Source organism: Myotis brandtii, unplaced genomic scaffold (genome assembly GCF_000412655.1).
Source record: "Myotis brandtii unplaced genomic scaffold, ASM41265v1 scaffold266, whole genome shotgun sequence".
In the NCBI taxonomy this organism is placed as follows: domain Eukaryota; kingdom Metazoa; phylum Chordata; class Mammalia; order Chiroptera; family Vespertilionidae; genus Myotis; species Myotis brandtii.
In genome coordinates, this window is record NW_005360124.1 from 8350254 (window position 1) to 8371359 (window position 21106).

Consider the following 21106-nt stretch of genomic DNA (forward strand, 5'->3'; position numbering starts at 1 on the left):
GAGCACCGTGGCATGGCACATTGTCTTGTTAGAAGAAGCCATCTCCATTGGGATACGCCATCAACATGATAGGATGAACTTGATCAGCAATGATACTTAGGTATGTTGTGCTATTCAGACACTGTTCCACACTAATTAAAGGGCCCAAATCATACCAGGAAAACATGGCCCAAACCATAACACTGACCCCACCAGCTTGAAGGGTTGCGTGGCATGGCGCATTGTCTTGTTGAAAGAAGCCTTCTCCACTGGGATACACCATCAACATGATAGGATGAACTGATCAGCAATGATAATTAGGTATGTTCTGCTATTCAGACATTGTTCCACACAAATTAAAGGGCCCAAATCATGCCAGGAAAACATGCCCCAAACCATAACACTGCCCCCACCAGCTTGAAGGGTTGTACTCATGCATGTGGGGTGCATGCTTTCATGCTGTTTCCGCCAAATTCTCACTCTGCCATCTGCATGATGCAACTGGAAACGTGATTCATCAGACCACATGACTTTTTTCCAATGCTCAACTGTCCAATCCTTGTGTTCCTGTGCGAACTGGAGACATTTTATCTTGGTAACTGCAGACAGCAAAGGTGTTCGAACAGGCCTTCGGCTTCCATATCCTATACGATGCAGTGTACGGCTAATTTGCCTACAAACATCAGGTGGTCATAATAATCTGGCCACTCAGTGCATATTTATAAATAAACAATACACTTACTCTTACTTGGTTTTGGACTTTATAACAGGGAACTCAATTTGCACCTCCCGGCTTACAAATGAAGTTAAATATCTTTTCTTAATACATTTGCCATTTATGTTGCCTCTTTAGTAATAGGTCCTTTCCCACTTTCTTCTGTTGGACTGATCATCTCTTTTAAATTGATTTGTAGAAATTTTTTTTTATCTATTCCAGATAGTAAGCCTATTTCAGTTCTGTGTCCGGCAAATGCCATCCCCTTATATTTTTATGTACTTTTGGTGTCTTTCATAAACCGAAGTTCCAAACTTAATGTAGTTGAATTTTTAAAATTTAGTTTGTGCTTCTATATCTTATTTGAATACATGTTTCCTTATCCCAGGATGCAAATTGTTCTATAAAGTTTATGAAAAGTTTTGCTTTCATATGATTTATTCCAACTAAAACTGATCTTCTTTGTGCTGTGGAATAGAACTCAAGTTTATTTATTTTTTTCCGTGTGGATAATTAAGTCTCTCAGCACCACCTACTGAGTACTGCCTCCTTTCCCAGTCCTTCACAATACCATCTGTCACATAAACTTCCATGCGCGGATCTGTTACTGAGCAGTCTAGTCTCCTTATCGAGTTTCATTTGTAACTCTGTGTGAATTGTAACTCTCTGTATTATATTGATTACAGTAGCTTTATGCTCACTTATCGGGAAATGCAAGTTCATTGTTTCCTCCTTCAGCAGAGTCTTGCTTCCTTGGGACTTTGTTTTTTCATTTAAATTTTAGAATTAGCCTGTCAAGTTCCTCAAAAATCGCTGCTGGGACCTTGATAAAAATTGTCCTGAATCTAGAATTCATTTTAGGGAGAAGTGACAACTTTATAATATTGAGGCATTTGATACATGAAAATGGTATACTTCTCAATTTATTTGGGTCTTCTTAGTAACTTGCAATAGAGCTGTATTAATAAACAACCATTTTCTACATATAGATCTTGCACATCATTTATTAGATGTATTCTAAGATTCCATCTGCTTGTTGTCATCAGCATTTCTATTTGTATTATATTTATGTTTCTGCTAGTTTTAGAAATCTGATCCTATTCCTTTATTTTATTTTCGTATCTCAATACACTGGTAAAGATCTCCCATTGTAAATGAAAGTGGTGGGAACTGCCATCCTTGTCTGACGCTGATTTTAAAGTAAATACCACTAACCTCTCCTTGTTAAAAATTATGTTTCATGTTATAAATTAGGTAGATACTGTTTACCAGGCCAAAGCATTTCCATATATTCCTAATTGGCTAAGAATACTAGTATTTTCTATCATTTATTGTATCTATTACAATGGTCACATTTTTTACTTTTAATCTACTAGTAAAATTACATTTATAGATGTTCTAATATTAAGTCACTCTTGCACTCTCATTGGAAACCAGCCTACTCATGTTTCATTATTATTTTATGCACTGTTCTATTCCAATTGTTAATACTTTGTTTAAAAAATATTTATATACTTGTTTCTGAGTGACATTGGCCTATCTTTTAATGTCTTTATCAGATTTTGATATTAAGTTGACATTGGCCTCAAAACATAGATTGGTTCCCTCTTTCTGTTCTATGGAAGAATTTATATACTACTAGAGACCCGGTGCACGAAATTCATGCATGGAAGGGCAAACCCTCAGCCCAGCCTGCACCTCCTCTCAATCCGGGACCTCTAGGGGGATGTCTGACTGCCAGTTTGGGCCCAATCGTGCAGGGATCCCTGTGGGATCAGGCCTAAACCGGAAGTCAGACATCCCTCTCGCAATCCGGGACTGCTGGCTCCTGACCGCTTGTCTACCTGCCTGCCTGATCACCCCTAACCACTCTGCCTGCCTGCCTTATCACCCCTAACCACTCACCTGTCTTCCTGATCGCCCCAACCCCTCTGCCTGCCTGCCTGCCTAATTGCCCCTAACCACTCACATGCCTGTTTGATCACCCCTAACCACCTCTACCTGCATGCCTGATGGACCCTAACCACTCTGCCTACCTGCCCAATCACCCCTAACTGCTCACCTGCCTTCCTGATTGCCCCTAACCACTCTGCTTGCCTGATCGCCCCTAACCAATGACCTGCCTGCCTGATTGCCCCTAACTGCTTGCCTGCCTGCCTGATCACCCCTAACACTTGCCTGCCTGCCTGATTGCCCCTATCACTTTGCCTGCCTGCCTGATCACCCCTAACCATTCACATGCCTGCCTGATCACCCCTAACCACTTGCCTGCCTGCCTGATCACCCCTAACTGCCTCTGCCTGCCTGCTTGATCATCCCTAACCTCCTCTGCCTCAGCCCCTGCCGCTTGGCTTCATCTGGAAGGACATCCAGCTGTCTGGTCTAATTAGCATATTACGCTTTTATTATTATAGATTAGAATAATTTATTTCTTATCAAATTGACAAAATTCACATATACAATCATCTGGGCTTGATGTTCTGTTTGCTGGGAAGTTCTAGTTTTCTAGTTCTGCTTCCATTTCTCTTTCAATCATATTTTATATATTATATAATAAAAGAATTTTTTTTCTGTTTTAAAATGCAGTGGCATAAATTTAGTCATAATATTCTAAAATTAGCTTCTTGGTTATCTAGAAGTTTATCTACTCACATCATCTTTTGCATTCTCATATTATATCTTCACTATTTTTTTCTTAATAAATCTAGAAATAAGTGCATGTATTTTGATAGTGCTTACAAAGAAATAACTTTTAGTGTTGTTGATATTTCCAACTATATTTTAATTTCTATTTCATTAATTTCAGATTTTACCTTTATTATCTCCTTTATTTCATAGTTTTGTTTGTTTAATCTTATTACTTTAAAATTTTTTGTTTGATGCTTAACATTAAATTTTAGCAATTCAATTTATAATATAAGCACCCAAGGCTGTAAATTATGACGGTCAGTCTCCATTCTAGTGAGTAGCATGCACCACCATCCTTTTCCCTGGCATTCAGTGAGAACTTTCCATCGTGAGCAGCCATCGATTGACTCAGGATCATTCAGCAGGAAAGATGCCTGTTTTTGCCCCATGCATGGCTTATTCAGAACTTGATTGCCCTACACACAGAGAGAAACTCAAGAGCTACCAGAGAAAGAGAAAGGTTAGGACCGTGGTCGGCAAACTGCGGCTCGCGAGCCACATGCGGCTCTTTGGCCCCTTGAGTGTGGCTCTTCCTAAGCCTTAGGAGTACCCTAATTAAGTTTAAGTTTAAACTTACCTATATAGTTTAAGTTTAAAAAATTTGGCTCTCAAAAGAAATTTCAATCGTTGTACTGTTGATATTTGGCTCTGTTGACTAATGAGTTTGCCGACCACTGGGTTAGGTCACTGAGAGGATGAGAAGAAGAAAAGGATCATCCTGCCACCACCCTATCCTGTGAACAAGGGTGGGGAACATCCAGTCCCCAGGCTGCATAAGGCCCGCGAAATCATTTGGTCTGGCCCTGCCAAGGCATTAGGGGTGAGTTAATTAAATGTTTGCCCAAAGATAGCCGGCTAATTTTTAAGTTGATAATTGTGTATGGCCTGTGAAGGATGTTATAAATATCCAAATGGCTGTTGGCAGAAAAAAGGTTCCCCACCCCTGGTCTAGAGGAACCAGCTTGTATTTTCTCCTCCCACGCAGGGACAGTGGTGAAACATAGCTCCCTTGCACTGCATTCCTGCTCCCTGACTGTTCCTTCTGCTTTCCATAACTGGATTTGCTTCTTTCTCCCACCATCTAAATGCGAATTCCCTGAGAAGTTATCTTTGGCACTCTCTATCTCTATTCTCTCCCTTTCAAATAACAAATCCATACCCCTACTGCCATCTCCGGACAAACGTCACAAGTTCTATAATAGACAAGTGTTTAAAAAGTGCTAGAGATGCCCAGCCAGTGTGGCTCAGTGGTTGCGCATCAACCTATGAACCAGGAGGTCACAGTTTGATTCCCAGTCAGGGCACATACCTGGGTTGTGTGCTCGATCCTCAGTAAGGGCATGCAGAAGGCAGCTGATCAATGATTCTCTCTCTTCATTGATGTTTCTATCTCTCTCTACCTCTCCCTTCCTCTCTGAAATCAATAAAAAAAATTTTAAAAGATAAAAATAAAGTGCTAGAGATTATTAGGCTAAGCAAGCTTAGTCAGAGAAAGACAAATACTATATGATCTCACTAATATGTGGAATCGAATAAACAAAATAAACTGATGAACAAATAGAACTAGAGGCATGGATACATGAGCAGACTGATAAATGTCAAAAGGGAGGTGGTGGGGATCTGGGTAAAAGAAGGTGAAGAGGTTAGCCAAAGAATATATATGCATAATCCATGGTCACAGACAAGTGTGATTAAGGCCACGGAAGAAGGGGGGTAGAGGCTGGGTAGAAGTGGGCAAAGGGAGGAAAATGGGGGACACCTGTAATAGTGTCAACAATAAATAAATAAATAGTGCCATAGAATCACAGAAGGAGAGTTCAAATACTTTCCTTATAAGACAATTCTGATACTTTCCCAGAGAGTAAGTGACTGATGATCCTGAGCGGCAGCATCCCTCGCAGAGATACAGCTTACTGGTGGCACAGGAGACAGTAGTTGTTTGATGAAATGAGGGTCCTATCTGTGTGGATAATTCTTAGGTGACTACATTTGATACTTGATGCATATTTTCTCATCTAATTTAGGAAAGCTTTGCAAAGTCTTCATAAGTAGCATCAATAAAATTATAGCTGGTCATTGGTCTTTAGAGACGTTCTGAGAACTGAGTTTGGAAGCGGCTTCCTCCTCCAATGTAGTAAAAATCCTACCCATCCTGAGCTGGTGCCCGCACGGCCTGGCACCAGGCAAATCAGACCAAGCAAGCTATTCCCCCTGTCTCCGTTCTATTCTCCCTTTGAATGAAAGTATAATGAACTATTTTCCAAGTCAGGTTCAATCAAACTTTATTTTTTATAAGGGAACTTTGCTGCAATTTTATAGTTACAATAACTTTCTCAATATTTTCATTACTTAGAGATAACGGAGAAAACGAAAAGGGCAAGTGGATTCTTGGGTCATTAAAGTTAGCACTAGCGTCTATGGAATGCCCCTGAGAGGCCTGTAATTGCCTCCAGTAATACGCACCTTGTCATGTTTAGTTGCCAAAGCTATTAGTGACTCTTCACTGTTTCTTATCAGTCTCCCACTTGCAACAACAAAACTGAACTCGCTGCAGCCCTGACATTTGCAACGATATCATTAGTTGCTGAAGACAAGACAAGGAGCAGGGCCTTGAATTTTCAGAAAAGCACATTTGCAAGGTAAGTATAGGAAAGGGGGGAATTATTTACCATGAGGCCTGCGCATTAGCTTCTCATCTTTATTACACTAAAGCCCATGTTTCATGAGTTGGCTTTATGCTACCAGCGCCCCTTTTCACACATACTTATAGCCTTGCAATACACACAGTTTGCAATACACACACACACACACACACAAACACACACACAAATCACAGAAGGCTTAAAAGTGTCTAAAAGGCTCCTCTGTCAGGCAAATGTACTGTGAAAAGCCAACATCAGGCATAAAGCACTCCTGGATCACACCACACATTTATTCATCTCAGACAAGCTGTGCACCAAGTGCATTATCAGTAAATCCACAGGCACTGAGCTGAGCCAGGTGCAAACCCCACACCAGGACAGTAGGCCGTATCCAGGGCAGGCCTCCCAGAAACCATTCCTTGTGCACACTAACACATGAAAGCTTGTAGTGTATCGCATCGATGCCAATTTGCTTCCATAAATCATGTTTTCTTTGCTTTCTGTCTTTGTCCCCCAAATGTGGTGTTTGCTGTTGATTAAGTAGTGGGACATTGATTCATGAGGCTGAGAGGTCTGAAAACTGGTTTCCATGCTTTCCCCTGGGCTTAATTTCTTTAGTAGCCTCTTCTTATGACTGCAGAAAAAATGAGAACAGCTTGCACTTCTTCCTTCCGGAGCAATATTGCAAAGAAGCATAATACCACGTTGACGAAGAAGTTCAGATCCTTGGATTAATATGCTATAGAAATTTAAAGTGTATCATAAAACTGACTTAGAATGGACAAAATCCTGACACTAAAGAGTATGTAAATAAAAGTAAGACAAAATGATGCAGAAAGATGTAGGCAGAAACATGCAGATTTGAATGTTTGTATCAGCAAGGTCCAAGGAATGACATAACATTATTTGAAATCAATGCTATTTATCTGATAGCATTTTAATAAATTTAAAAAGCCCCTCCTTTTTAAATGTAATTACTGCTGTGAAAGAGATTATTATTTAGTAGTAATTCATTGAGCTAAAAGATGGATTACTGACAATTTAATAATTTATTAAAGTTATTAATAACTATTGCAATGTTTTCATTCCAAGTTTCTTTTAACAGATCCTAGGGTCATTGTTTAATATGTAGAATGGGCATTAAATACCTTTCTCAATACAAACTAGTAGAGTCCCACAGTGCCAGTATCCTAGACAGGGATTCCATCAATTGTAGGCAATTGCTACATGTATCTGAGAATAATTTCAGCCTCAAATAAGAGAATATCCATCTAAAGGTGGCTTTAACAATATTTATTAGCTCACATGGCATTATCTAGAGGTAGAGTGGTTGCAAGATTTGTTAATGAACTGTGTAAAAATAAAAGTTACATATTTTTCCCAATTTTCAACTCTACCACGCTCAGCACCTCTTCTCTTATCCTCTCCCCTCATAATATCAAGGTAGCTGCTGCAGTTCTGGGTGTCATATCCACACACAAATCCACCCAAAAGCAAAAAGGCAGTTTCTCCCTTTACCACTTTGAATCTCTTCATCAGGAAAGAAAACCTTTCCCAGAGGGCTCTTGGCAGACATACCTTCTGGTTCCACTGACCAGGACTAAGTCACATGCACAGGCAGGCCGGGAAAGCAGAACTGGCCATTTCCAGATCCTCTACTAGGAGATAAATGCTAGTATCAAGACAGAAGTATGGGGCAGAAAACCATGTCCCTCCTTCTGCATATTTCTTTCTTTCTCTTAAAAAAAAATCACCAAAACCCTCTTGTTTCCTTTTTTATTTGTTTATTTCACCTCCTGGACACCCTATCCTTTTCATTTTGATGGTGATAGCAGGTATTATCTAAGATGCTTGCAAAATAGCAGAAATAGCCCCAGACTTGACAAATTAAATTCTAGGTCCAAGAATCTGCCCTACCCCTCATTAGCCATGTGGTCACAGACAAGGCTCTTGGGCTCTGACCCCCACCTGTAAAGAGGAGGTAGTAATTCCTGTCCCACCTATTTCTGGAAGTAATTGTGGAGGCCAAATGAGGTAAGATGTGTGAAAGTACTTTGTGAGCTGTCAAGCACTGCGCATATTTAATGAGCTGCTGAGGCATCCTAAGATCTTTGTTTGCACTCAGAAACACCTACATCTTGAGTGGCCTTTTCTCATCCATGACACTGAGGTCATTTTGAAAAGTAAAGTTCTTAATGTGAGTCAGAGATTTGCAAACATTGGCTGAAAAGAACATGTGAGCAGTGGCACTTCACAGTTGAAAATTAGGGGCACAATAGTCTCTTTCTCTCTGCCCTTGGCTACTTACATCACTCTGCACAGGTCACTACAGCTAATTAGTTGAAAAGGAACTATCGACAATGGAGTATGCTACATATTTGGAGAAGAGGCTACAGATAGTCCATTATTTGGACATGGTCACCTTCTTTCCAGAAATCTTCTCCTCCACCCGACCCTTCTCCATGGCCCAAGCAGCTCACTCAAGACACTCAGCCCCCCTTCTAAGGTTCAGTTGCTTATAATGGCCCAATAACAGGGCCTCCATGGATCAGAGCTGACCTTAAGAAGATGGCCTTGTAATTTGAGCACTTACCTACTATATGACTAAAGCACAGGCCTTGCCCTCTGCACTCCAGTGGGAGAATTATACAAGAGCACTACTCAACTACTCAACTCTAGCTCAAAGTAAAATATAGCAAGTACCAAGGAGAATACAAAGTGCTCAGGCCATTGGTATCAAAGTTGAAGCAAAAATAGAATGAATCCTGGCAGGAGCATAAAGAAAGGCTGAAAATGGTCTTGGAAAGATGTGTTATGTTTACAGGTAGAGATAGCGGGGGGAGACAGCATGGACAAAGATTCAGGCTGAAGAAGTGGAATCACACCTGAGGAAGGGGAGCTGATGCAGAACATATGTATAGAGAGGAGGTAGGTGATGGGGAAGTTGGAGTCACAGGCAACGATTTGGAGTATTGGGCTCTTGCTTTTACATCCCCAGTTTTTCAGAAAAGATCACTCTCCCCTTTCTTCCTCCTTCCATCCTGTCAGAATCCTGGAGTCCAATATTCCCTCCTATCACCCTGCCCACTCAGCAAAACTGCCATCAGGGAAAGATCTGATAAAGGTGACTTATGATTTAGCAAATATTTAAGGCAGACTAATACTTCATTTTAAACCTCAGCTCAATTACAGAGTAAATGGCATTGTTTCCTATCAAAGGAATTTCAAGAACTAAGATAAAGATACACCACATCCCTCAGCTGACTGAGAGCCAGTAGGACTGAAAGAATATCTGAATTCCAGCCCCAGTTATGTGATTTATTTTCCCATGGGCAGGTCACTAACCTCTCTGAACTTTGGTGTCTTTGTCTATAGTAAGAAAATCCTATCTGTCATACCTATACCACAGAGCTCCAAGAGCAATCCACATAAAGATAAAGCACCCTGGTTATAAGGATGCTCTCCCCTTTCCTGGAGTCACTGGCTGCTCACAAGTACCCAGGTGACACTCTCTCTCACCAAGGGGCCAATGGCTCAGATGGGGGAGCTATGGGAGCTGCATAACTTTTAAGACATTCTTCCCCTGTTTTAACCCTTCTTCTCATGGAGAAATCCCCCCATGCACAGGACTCTGGCCCGGGCTGGCCCAATCTAGGCCACTGGCACTGGAGTGCTTGGGGAGGTGTTTGCATGGCTGAGAACACAGATCTTATCCTTTCACAGGTGTTGAGTGTGGGAGAACACTGACCAAGCAGCACCAAAGAGACCCAAATTCAGATCCTGACCTGCTTTCTTGTCCCAGCGCTACCCCTGTCCAACCATGGGAACTCAGATTACCAATCTCTTTGAACATGATTTCTTCTATAAATTGAAAGCGATGCCACCTGTCCGGTCTACCTCACACGCCTGATATGCATTTTACAAAAGTACACATTACTGACTGTGATTCTACCTGGCAGAAGGTCCTTTGGACACTCTGGGAAGCATGGGACACTGTCCTCTGAGGTCTATCTCCAACACTGTGTCCTTGGAGGCAGTTTCCCATTTTCCAGGCAGAATTCCTCTCCACCCTGTGCAGTCTCCAAGCAGCTCAGTAGCTCCTCTGACACACATTATATCATACTCTATCCAAGTATGTGTGTCCCACACAAAGGTCCTCAAAGCTCAGGAGTCCTACATTTTTCACTTCTGAGCCCCCAGGACCCAGAACTGGCCCTGCAAATAGTATTTGCACAGGAAATATCTGGATGAACAAAAGCGTTCTCAGACAGTGGTTTTCTCTGGACTTCCTTTCTGACTGTAGGACATCACAGGTGTGAGGAAAGGACATGTTTTAGAAACCTGGTAAAGGCTGGGTCTGGAGTGCCAGAAGGCAAATACAAGGATATTACGATAGGATGGGAACAGTCAAATGCAGGGCTGGCCATTTTACATTCAAATTTTGCCCTCAAGAGTTCTAAGGCACTGATGTCTTCACATCTTCTCTTTCTAGCTTAGGAACTATGTCCCAGGGATATTTCTAACTGAAACAACAGAATTAGAAATTAGGCCATATGGTCATATTGAAGGGTCCACTGCAGAAACAGTGCCAATAAATTACTCGATGGCACCACACCATTGCTTGCTCAGGCTCCATCTGATACACAATATTCTACCTACAGGAGCCAAGAGACATAAATGAGATACTTTGATTGTAAAGCAGAGGAATGTGAAGCAGCTAACCCAAAAATTTTGCTAAAGTTCTTCCCCCTCCCTCAGTGTGATCTCAAGATGGAATGCTACCCAGCAGTTGAAAATGGAACAATTTAAGGATGTTTGGTTCCAAAGCATGAAACATGCAAAAGTGCAGTCTAAAGACTGCCGAGCTGGGCTGGCAATGAGACTTACCAGCCAGCCATTCCTTGGGTACTTTCTAGAGGGAAGTATTATCGAGATTCAACTGAGCTGGGCAAAATCCCAATAACATTAACATCACTTGCTCCATTGCTTTTCGTAGTAAGAAGAATACGCCGTAATGATTTGTAATCATGTTGCACAATGTTGTGTCTAAAGACATGGTTCATTAAGGACAAGATGGTCACTCGTGTATTTATCTCTGTGACAAAGCACTTTTAACCAAAAGCCAAGGCAAATAGAATGTTCGAAATAATTCTGAATGCTATAGAGAGGTAAAACCAACTGGATATCTGTGCCTTCAGTTGGGTTGCCATTCTTAGTAGTAAAAGTGTCTCCTAAGAGGAATGTGCTATTTAAAATTAGAAAGACATACCTTTAAACTCCCACTCAAAAAATCAGAATTATTTTTACCCTGTGCGATGGCTATTTTTCAAGAAATAATTTATGGCACCACTACAGACAAAGACAGCTTCCAATATTGGGCACTTAGACCATGCTAACTTGTTATACAGGTCTCATTTAATCTGCTCAACAACCTTACGATCAGATCCTATTATTATGTTCATTTTATTAATGATGAAAACTGAAGCTTAAAGAGATTATGTAACAGCTTCAATGTTACACAACTAGTAAATAGCAAAACTAATTTTCTAACTCAGGTCTGACTCACTCCAAAGCCCACAATTCCCATTTTATGGACGAAGACATCAGGGCTGAGAGAGGTTAAGAACTAAGTAACAGATGGTTATGTTGCTGAGATACAAAACCAGGTGTGTCTGACTCCAGGGCTAAGCTCTTTTCTTATTACAGGACCATGTTACCTCTTGCATTTGCCTGTCTTCCTTAAGATCCTCTGAGTGAATGGGTGTGAAGCAGTACCTCTCAGCTTCTTCCAAGCGTCAGCGTCTTTTATGTAAAACCCTAAAAGGAGCTCAGCAAACTCCTAGGAGCTAAGAGAAGAGAGCCTCTGTCATTCCCACAGAGCCCTCCAGACGTGCCTGTGCTAGGGCCAAAGGCCTCGTTGCCTCCACATGTTAGAGAGACAGCTTGAGTAAGTCTGAACATTTGCAAAGCTGCAGCAATCTTACCAGAAGCCTCAATGTTCCTAAGCCTATGATTTAGCCCTTACAGAGTTCTTGACCTTCTCCCACGTATTTATGTTTTGGCAGCTTACTCTGTACCAGTCCTGAGGCAGGCTCTAGGACATAAAACGGACAGATATGGTCCCTGCCCTCAAATATAAAAATAAAAGCTGACATTTGTTGGGCACTTAGTGTATGCCAGAGATCCCCTTAGTGCTGCATTAACTCATTAATCCTCATGCTCCCCATGATCAGTACGCCTAATGGTCCCATTTTACAGATAAGGACACTGAGGCACAGATAACTGAAGAATAACTTTCCATAGTCTAATACAGACCCAGACAAGTAGACAAGCTTTGCCAATTCAGTGTGTTAAGTGCTCAACCTGCGGGAACGCAGGATGAGTGAGCCTGGGTTTAGGAAAGGCTTGCAGTGACCATAAAATGCCTTAGAATTAGCCAGTGAATAGATGAGGCAAAAACAATTGACATAGAAGAGACAGCACGTGTGAAGGGGAGAACAAGGCACCTTCAGGTCCTGGAAAGTTCAATGTGCCCCAAGCATAGAGAAGGCAAAAATGACACCAGAGAGGTAGGTACTGTACAAAGGCCTTTTATGTCACATGACTCACTGCCAGGGCTTGAAATACTTTCCAAATGATCAGATCCAGAGACCTTCAAAGTCGTGAACATAATCTAGACTATAGCAAATCAAAGTTAGGAAAGCATGGCTAATGTCACATTTCTCCATAGTATTGCTTTCTAAAGGCTGGTTTATTTCTTCTCCCTTCAACTCAGATTAATTCTGTAGGGGTCTTGCTTCACCTCCAGCTATCATGATGAAATGTACTGGGGGAAAGTATCCTTATCGCCCAGGATATTATCCACAGTAAGCTCTGCTCAAAATGCCAGATCCACCAGCCTCATCGTGGGTGGGCATGCCAAGTGGCACACACCTGCACTCACCCCCAAGAGAGTATCCCAACTCTCTTCCCAAACAGGCTGAATAAAATTTTATTACACGATCCTATGTATTCTGTATTTAAGAACATAGAGAGACTCACAAAAGCATAGTCTTTAAAAGTCCAGAGTGAAAATGTCACTTCTTGACCTTTGTAATCCAAGTACTATAAGGCATTTGAAAATCGGCACTGAGTGTGAATAATCACACGTAAACCCACGGAGTGTAAAGGATTAAACCATCCCTCCCAAGGACACTGTGTCTCCAGCCCCGACGCTCTCATTTCCTCCCGTCCTTGGCTTTCCTGCTTTTGATTTGCTACTATCTAGGTCCTGTGTATGATTCTGAAGTCTCTGGTTCTGATCATCTGAGGTCGATTTCAGGCCCTGGCAATAAGCAGTATAACCTTACCCCAGCCTCAGCTTTTGCCTTCTCTTGGCTTCGCACATGATTCTTGCTTGATTATCCTTGAGAATGTCCAGGTGGACTTTTAGTACTTCCCTAGACACAGCGGCTAGATATAAAAATAGTCTAGTCTATTTAGTCCTAACAAATAAGGACTAAAGTGTGAGGGAATAGGAAAGATAAGAGCTATTTGGACCCCCACTCCCAAGGGACATCTCAAACCTCTCATCCCTCGTCACCTCATGCTAAGAACCCATTCTTTCCTCATCTCCCAAATTCAAGGCCTATGGGGCAGGGTGGGGGTGTATATGAAAGAGCAGATGAAGACAGTTGACTCAAAAACCCTAGAGCTTTTCTAAATTAAACTTAAAGATCCTTTTCCTGGGCAAAAAAAAATGTAAATGGGGCAAATTTAAGACTAAAAGTAAAATATTTCTAAGACCCTGCCCACTTCTTTGATTCCTCAGTAGAACCTAGTCACTAAATCAGATGATTTTCAGAGCTCTCTCCCCATCCCACACCCCCGCGACACACACTCCTCACTCTCCTCATATTTTCCTCCAGCAAATACTGGTTGCCCACTTTGCACCAGTGCCTGGCTCTCTGCCAGAGGAAGACCTTGGCCTCATGTATTGATTTGCTCTTAAGGCATATACTGAACCCAGCCCCAGAGGTAATGTGTGCAAAACCCCAGACACCTGGGACTCTTCCTTTTCCTCCTCCACTCATGCGTCCTCTGCCAGGGGATGTTAGAAGTTAGAAAGTTTAGAGGGAAAAATAAGAAAGAGGTTTGCAAACTGAGTCAGAGATATTTCCGTTGGTGCTTTACCTTCATTCTGGGGTAAGTATCCAGCCCCCATATTCTTGCATTTGAATTTTCTCAGCCCCAAGCTTGCTAAGGGTTATTTCTTCCTAACTGGTTTAAATAAGACTTGGAAACAGCTGCCTCACGATCTGAATAATGCCTATGACTATGGTCTCCTAAGATTTTACTTCAAACTGCTCCAAGAATGTCCTAGTGGAGCTGTTTCATAGTAAATAACTACCTTTGGAAACCATAACACATAAAGCGCTAGCATTTTCTAAGCACATGAGAAAGATCTTTGGAGGCACACAGCTCCTCTGAGCCTCCATCTCTCTTATCCTACCTGGTAGGTATTTCCGGGGGGGGAAATATGCTTCCTCAGACCTACGAGGTTTTGGGGTGTGTTTTTTTAACCACAAAGACAACCTCAGCTGCAGTTCATACTGTCTGCTTCTGTGAATACTTCAAAAATGGCTGAGCAGACAAAATTCTTCAGAATCCAGGCTCCCCTGAACCTCGGAGGGGAGAGAGGGGGGAAAGGGATTCCTTTCTCCTGTTATAACCTCAAGACAAATGAGCGCTGCCAGTGGAATTCTTGCTAGCTCGTCCCAGAGTTTGACCTCAGGCCATTACAGAAACAATGTTTTCCATGAGGAGCTCTTGGTTAAGAAATTTCCTCTCACCCTGAGAGTCCAACAAAGCGTGGTTTATAAACCCTCAAATAGTCTAGGCTGGGCCAGCCAAGCTGGCAAGAACTATAATTTCCGAGTAGCTCTGCATTCTGGGCGCTCAGTTGTCATTTTATAGCTGGGGGATTTTTTTTTTTAATAAAAAAGTATGCTTGGGTGAGAAGATGTTGAAAATTCCCTTTGGAGCATCCAGACAAGCTGGAGGGAAGAGACGTCTCTGGAAGATGTGTGGGAGGGAGTTCTCTCTGTCAGGGGCGGGGGAAGAGACGCCTGCTTTTCGATGAAGAACTTCAGAATAGGCTCCTGGTTATTTTCCTGTTTACTTCCCCTCCCTGTAATCCGGAATCGCTGACTAGAAGTGACAGCTGCATCCCTAAGGAAGAGCCAGGGGAGGTATCTAATGCTGGACTGCTTTCGGAAGCAGCTAAGAGAGGGAGGGAGGGAAGATGAAAAACTATACTGCAAGTACCTGGATATAGAGATCACCCGTAAATAAAATGTTCTGGTTCTGCTCCTAAATACCAAAATCATTTGCTAAACGTGTGTTCACTGAAGAGACATATATTAAATTATTTACAAAATGAGGACATCCATCTATCTACTCATGAGGCTTTTCATTAAGGAGCCTTCTGTAAGCATACAATGTAGTATCCTGATGGATCCGCAGCGAATAAACGTGTGCTATTTCCCGGGGTAATCGCTGTGTCTCTTCCTGCTGGTTCACTGTGCGGTGAAACTGAGTATCTGTCATTGTCTTCCATGTGCCTCGCCAACTAGAACTCAGAGAGGCGTCATTACCTTCTGTTTAAACACTTTTACGTTTCTTTTGAAATACGTGGTGATCCCATCACCCACTTCAAGTGTGTTTTCACAGGGTGCCAGTGAGCTGAGCCCTCAGGGCTTACCTGCCGAGGTGCATTGTGATGCTGCAGCTGGTGGCAATGCATCAGTATGAGCCGCTATGGCTCCTCGGGGGCGTCTTATGCTATGTATGGATGGGGTATCCCACTCAGCTGGGCCATCCTGTCTGTCCCCCGGCTTCCAGTTCCTATGGCTTTGAGCTCACTGAGGGCCAAAGTTCAATGGTTGCCTTTCCCCCTCCGGTTTTGCTACAATGAGTCACCCACAGAAACTTGTTTCTGGAAAAATCCTTCCTAGTTCACACCTTATTGCTTATTCTATTTTCAAAGGGATGCTGTTTTCCCAGAAAATGTCCACCCAGGCAAAAGGCAGGGCCACAGGAAGTGAGATGTACTTTACGGGGCCCATTTTATGTCAGAAAAAGAAAACTTTCCTTCTCCTGAGGATATATATTGAAACAAAAGGAGAAATGGGGAGAAAACTGATCTTGTCTTGGTTTTTGTGTCTTTTCCTACTTTAGGAACACTTGAAAAGAAACCTTGAGGGAAAAACAATGAATCAGTAATGATAATAGTAATCCATTCATTCAAAACTAAATTTACCCAAGAAAGATAAATAATTTGAAAATGATCTAGAACAGTGGTTCTCAACCTTCCTAATGCCGCGACCCTTTAATACAGTTCCTCATGTTGTGGTGACCCCCAATTTCATTGTTAAAAATTGAACATAATTAAAGCATAGTGATTAATCACAAAAACAATATGTAATTATAAATGTGTTTTCTTATGGTCTTAGGCGACCCCTGTGAAAGGGTCGTTCGACCCCCAAAGGGGTCATGGCCCACAGGTTGAGAACCACTGATCTATAAGGTCCTATTCAAACAGCCTCTGTTCCATGAGCCCAGTGAGATGCCAGGCTCTTCCTTTTTGCCTCTCTTCCCTGATAAGGCTGGATAGCCCTTACAAAGCAAAAAGTCATTCTGTCAAAGCAGCCTGCAATGACTTTTTCTTTGTGTGACGTGTATGGGCTTTTCAGCCCAAGATCTTTTAATCCGATGCAACGAATTTAAAATAGCTAAGAATGTCCTATCACCCAGTCTCAATGCCTCTGGGAACAGAAGGGAGCTGTCATAATTTTCTTTGTGTGACTTGTATGGGCTTTTCAGCCCCGAGATCTTTTAATCCGATGCAACGCATTTAAAATAGCTAAGAATGTCCTATCACCCATCTCAATGCCTCTGGGAACAGAAGGGAGCTGTCATAATTGCGAACTATGTAGTGAATACCAAAGAGTGCCATGCAGCATTTGCACGGCACACACTAGCTGGGGTGAGGGATGTGCAGACTGAGTTTCCACAGTCAAGATGAGTGATCAAGTGCAGACGTTCAGGTAGTCTATAGGTCACAAAAGGATGTCGGAGCCTGTCAGGCCTAGCAACTGTCACAGGAGAACTCAGCTAAGCCCTGTAAGTGGAATCATTGCAGTGAAATCCAGATGCTCCCACTGCATGTGTGTTGTGCTCCTGGTCACTGGTGCCACGTGTCTGCTACCTGTTATTCTGCTAAGTTCTGACCCTGTCTGGTGCTGTCCCATGTGTGTCTGGATTCTTCCTCTGCATTCAGAGCACACGCATTCCCCAGTCACGTCCTACTGCTGGGCCTCTGACATATAACCTCACTCCTGAAGAATTGGGTCTCCTGGTATTTGACAACATGCCAGGTTTTACCTCATGGCTCAGTCCTGTGCTAAATGTGATATGAGTCTAAACTGCTTATCTTGATTTCTAACCCCAAGATACACACACACACACACACACACACACACACACACACACACACACACTATTTGAGTATCCATTATGTGCCAGTTATTGAGGCCCAGTGGTGAACAAAACAACTTATCTTCCTATCTTTACAAATTTTACAACCCAACAATTACGAACAAATATTAACCCTAAACCAAAATGAACACATATAATTACACATCATGATAAGTCCTACGAAAAGAACAAAGTGCTCTGAAAGAGACTAACAGGAAAGGTCTTTCTGAAAAAGTGACATTTAAACTAAAATCTGAAGGATTAGTAGGAGTCAAGTAGACAAACAGCTTTCCAGGCAAGAAAAACAACATGACCAAAGATATTCTGGCAGGAAAGAACTTGGCAAATTCAAAGATATTAAAGTAAGTTAATGTGACTGGAGAGTAGTCAAAAAAAAAAAAGGAGGGGAGGGGTGTGACATGAAGTTAGGAGGAACAAGGCAATGTAAGGCCTTTACAGTAATTAAGATCTTGGTGTTCTGGTCTAAGGCAATGAAGCCACTGCAGGATTTTAAGCAGCAGAATGACTGTGATCCCATTTACATTATTCCAAAGTCAAGGAAAAGACCTGAAGCAAGGAGACCAGTTAGAGAATATTGTCACAAACTATGAACACCTTGGCTTTGACTCCCTGGGAATCTACAGTGTTCAGCCTGCTCCCCTGTGATTCTCCAATCCTGGACCACAACCTTGAACCTGTTTTCCTTGGTCTGGAGAACTGTGCATTTTCAACTATTCGGAAGTCCTTTGGGAGCTCCAACAGGACTGTGTCATGCCCTCACTCAAAAGAAAAGGCCAACCAAGAAAAGAAATCAAGGCCACCACATGTCACATTTAGAAGGTATAGCCTTATTTTCAACAATCTGTTCTTCTGCTACAAGAAGGACTGAGGGGGTCAGTCATTTGTCTTTTTTCAAGCCCCTCTCCCCACCACCAATAGAGGGGTAAGAACCAGCATGGAAACAGAAAACAGAAGAGCAGATATCAGGTCTTATTTCAGACTGTGCCCAGATTGCAGAGGTGACACACTTAAATGGAAGGTAGAATAGACAGTATCAAAACTGACTATGAAAAAGGTAGTAAGAGTGACTCTTTGACAAAATGAAGAAGTAGAGCATTTCCAATTCAGACACTAGGTCAAAGGACAGAAACTTAACCCCTGGGAGGTCAGATCCAGGCTTCGATCCAAGGGAATAAATCCCTAGAGCTGAAAAACCAAATGACCTGAACTTCATCACACTTACAAAAGATAATTCTAGGTACAAGCTCTCTCTCAAATATTACTAAATCCTCCCAGATACCAGAAGGTGCTTGGAGTCAAAGGTGGTGAGAAGGAAACATTTATTTATTACAATTCCAGGTTTATGATGGGGAAATTTAGTGAAAATCCTTTTCCATGGTCAGGAAATTGAATAGTGTTGGAATCAGAGTCAGAATGCAAAGAGTTTTGATTAGGGGCCTGTGTAGCCTCACAAGAAGCCCCAGAGCCCATCGGTAGTAAATACTGATAGAATCCCACAGAGAAAGTTGCTGAATTGTGTGGCCGGCATTTTACTGTGTGCTGGGAGAGAGGAGGGGCTGACTAATAAAACATGTGTGAGCACTTGTGCATGCACACACACGTTTGATTTCCCTGAAACAAGGGCAATGATATGCTCCAAAGCACACAAAAGATAGTATTTCAGAGGGACATTTCTTCCAAAACACTGCAATAACTACCTTAAAAACAGAGATTCATTTTTTCATGCTGAAAGCAAATAAATGATATTGGTTTAATTCATCTTACAATCTGAGTTGTAAAAACCGTTGAATATTGGGTTAGATGGCAATGGAGTGAATTGCCTGCTCACATTAAGTCCTCCCTTTGATTATCACTTTAGACAAAGCTACACCCAAGAGAGGAAAGAGACATTTTTATCTTCATGTTACAAACTCCTCTGTTTAATTCCTTTGTGACAAGTCACATATTGATTCCACTTATGAATTCTTCTTGACTCCAGCAGGAAAGTGGAAGAAAAAAATGTGAGATCTCTGTAGATGCTATGTTTAGCACTGATACCCAGAAAGCATCGTAAAATAAAAGCACGCCGTTACCTCCCTGATCTTAGGAAAAGAAAGAGTGAAGAGCAAGCAGCATATCTCAAGTTGATGCATGGCCTTGGTCTGACAGTTAATGGCATTTACTCAAAACCGAAAAGAATTATTTATGAGACAGAATGTGGATCCAGGAAAATGTTCCAACTCTTCCTAGACAAGGACTTTATGCCTCAGTTTTATTCTTTTATGATGTGGAACCTTCCCATAAGTCACACATGTCCACTACAATCATAAAAAATGCCTTGTACCCCTGGCCAGTGTGGCTCAGTTGGTTGAGCATCATCATATACATGGAAAGGTCACCAGTTCAATTCCCAATCAGGACACATGCCCTGGTTGTGGGCTAGATCCCCAGTAGGGGGCGTGCAGGAGGAATGGATCAATGTTTCTCTCTCATCAATGTTTCTCTCTTTCTCTCCCTCTCCCTTCCTCTCTCTCTCTGAAATCAATAAAAACATATTTTTAAATGCCTTGTAATAGGAATAAAAATAATTTTTGAATCATCACAGGGTTATCGCCACATTAACCCAGAACAGTGCATTTATAGAGTCACATGATGTATACCACTTAAGAGTTGAAATTAAATCCAGGAAAGTAATCACTTGTCTCTTTATTCTTGGTCTTGATGGCTCTGGTTGATAGGATACCAAAGGGAAATGCCAGCTCACGAAACAGATTCAGAGTTCACTAAGTGTTCCCTCTGAAGGGGCTAGTCCTAATTTTAAGTGTTTCCCAATTAAATAGCAGTTATAATTCTTTTCCCAAAGTCAGGATAGCAACAAGTATGAATTAGAAACAGCACTGATATGGCCTCTGGTCCTAGCCTAGCTATGGTGCTAAGTAGCTGTGTGACCAGGGCATGCCATTGAGTCTAACGCTCAGTCACATCACCTATAAATGAAAGATGGCAGTCAGAGATCAAGCAATTGGATTTGAATGCAGCCTCTGTCACTTAAATGAGTAAAAACTGGAAAGTTCTTGCAATCATGCCTGGCACATAGTTAAGTGCTCCATAAATGTCAAATACTCTTCTTGTTATTCTTATTAGTGTCACCACTTGTGTGACTTTAGGCAAATAACTGAACCTCTCTTGAACCTCAGATTTACCTATTTATAAACTGAGTTAAGCCATATATAAGTATTAAATGTGATAACATTTGTGAAAGGTCCAGGCACAATACCAAGCAAATAGTATATACTCAATAAATGTTTTCTTTCTTGCCCAAAGTTATATAGGTTTATGATAAGGAAAAAGCAAACAAACAAAAAAAACAAAAACAAAAAAACCTTTCTATTTTCCACAGCAATATCCTTAGGGGTAGAAAAAGAGATTATAGTATCCATCTCACCATGAACTTCTGTTTACTCACTTTTTTAAAAATATATTTTATTGATTTTTTACAGAGAGGAAGGGAGAGGGATAGAGAGTTAGAAACATCGATGAGAGAGAAACATCGATCAGCTGCCTC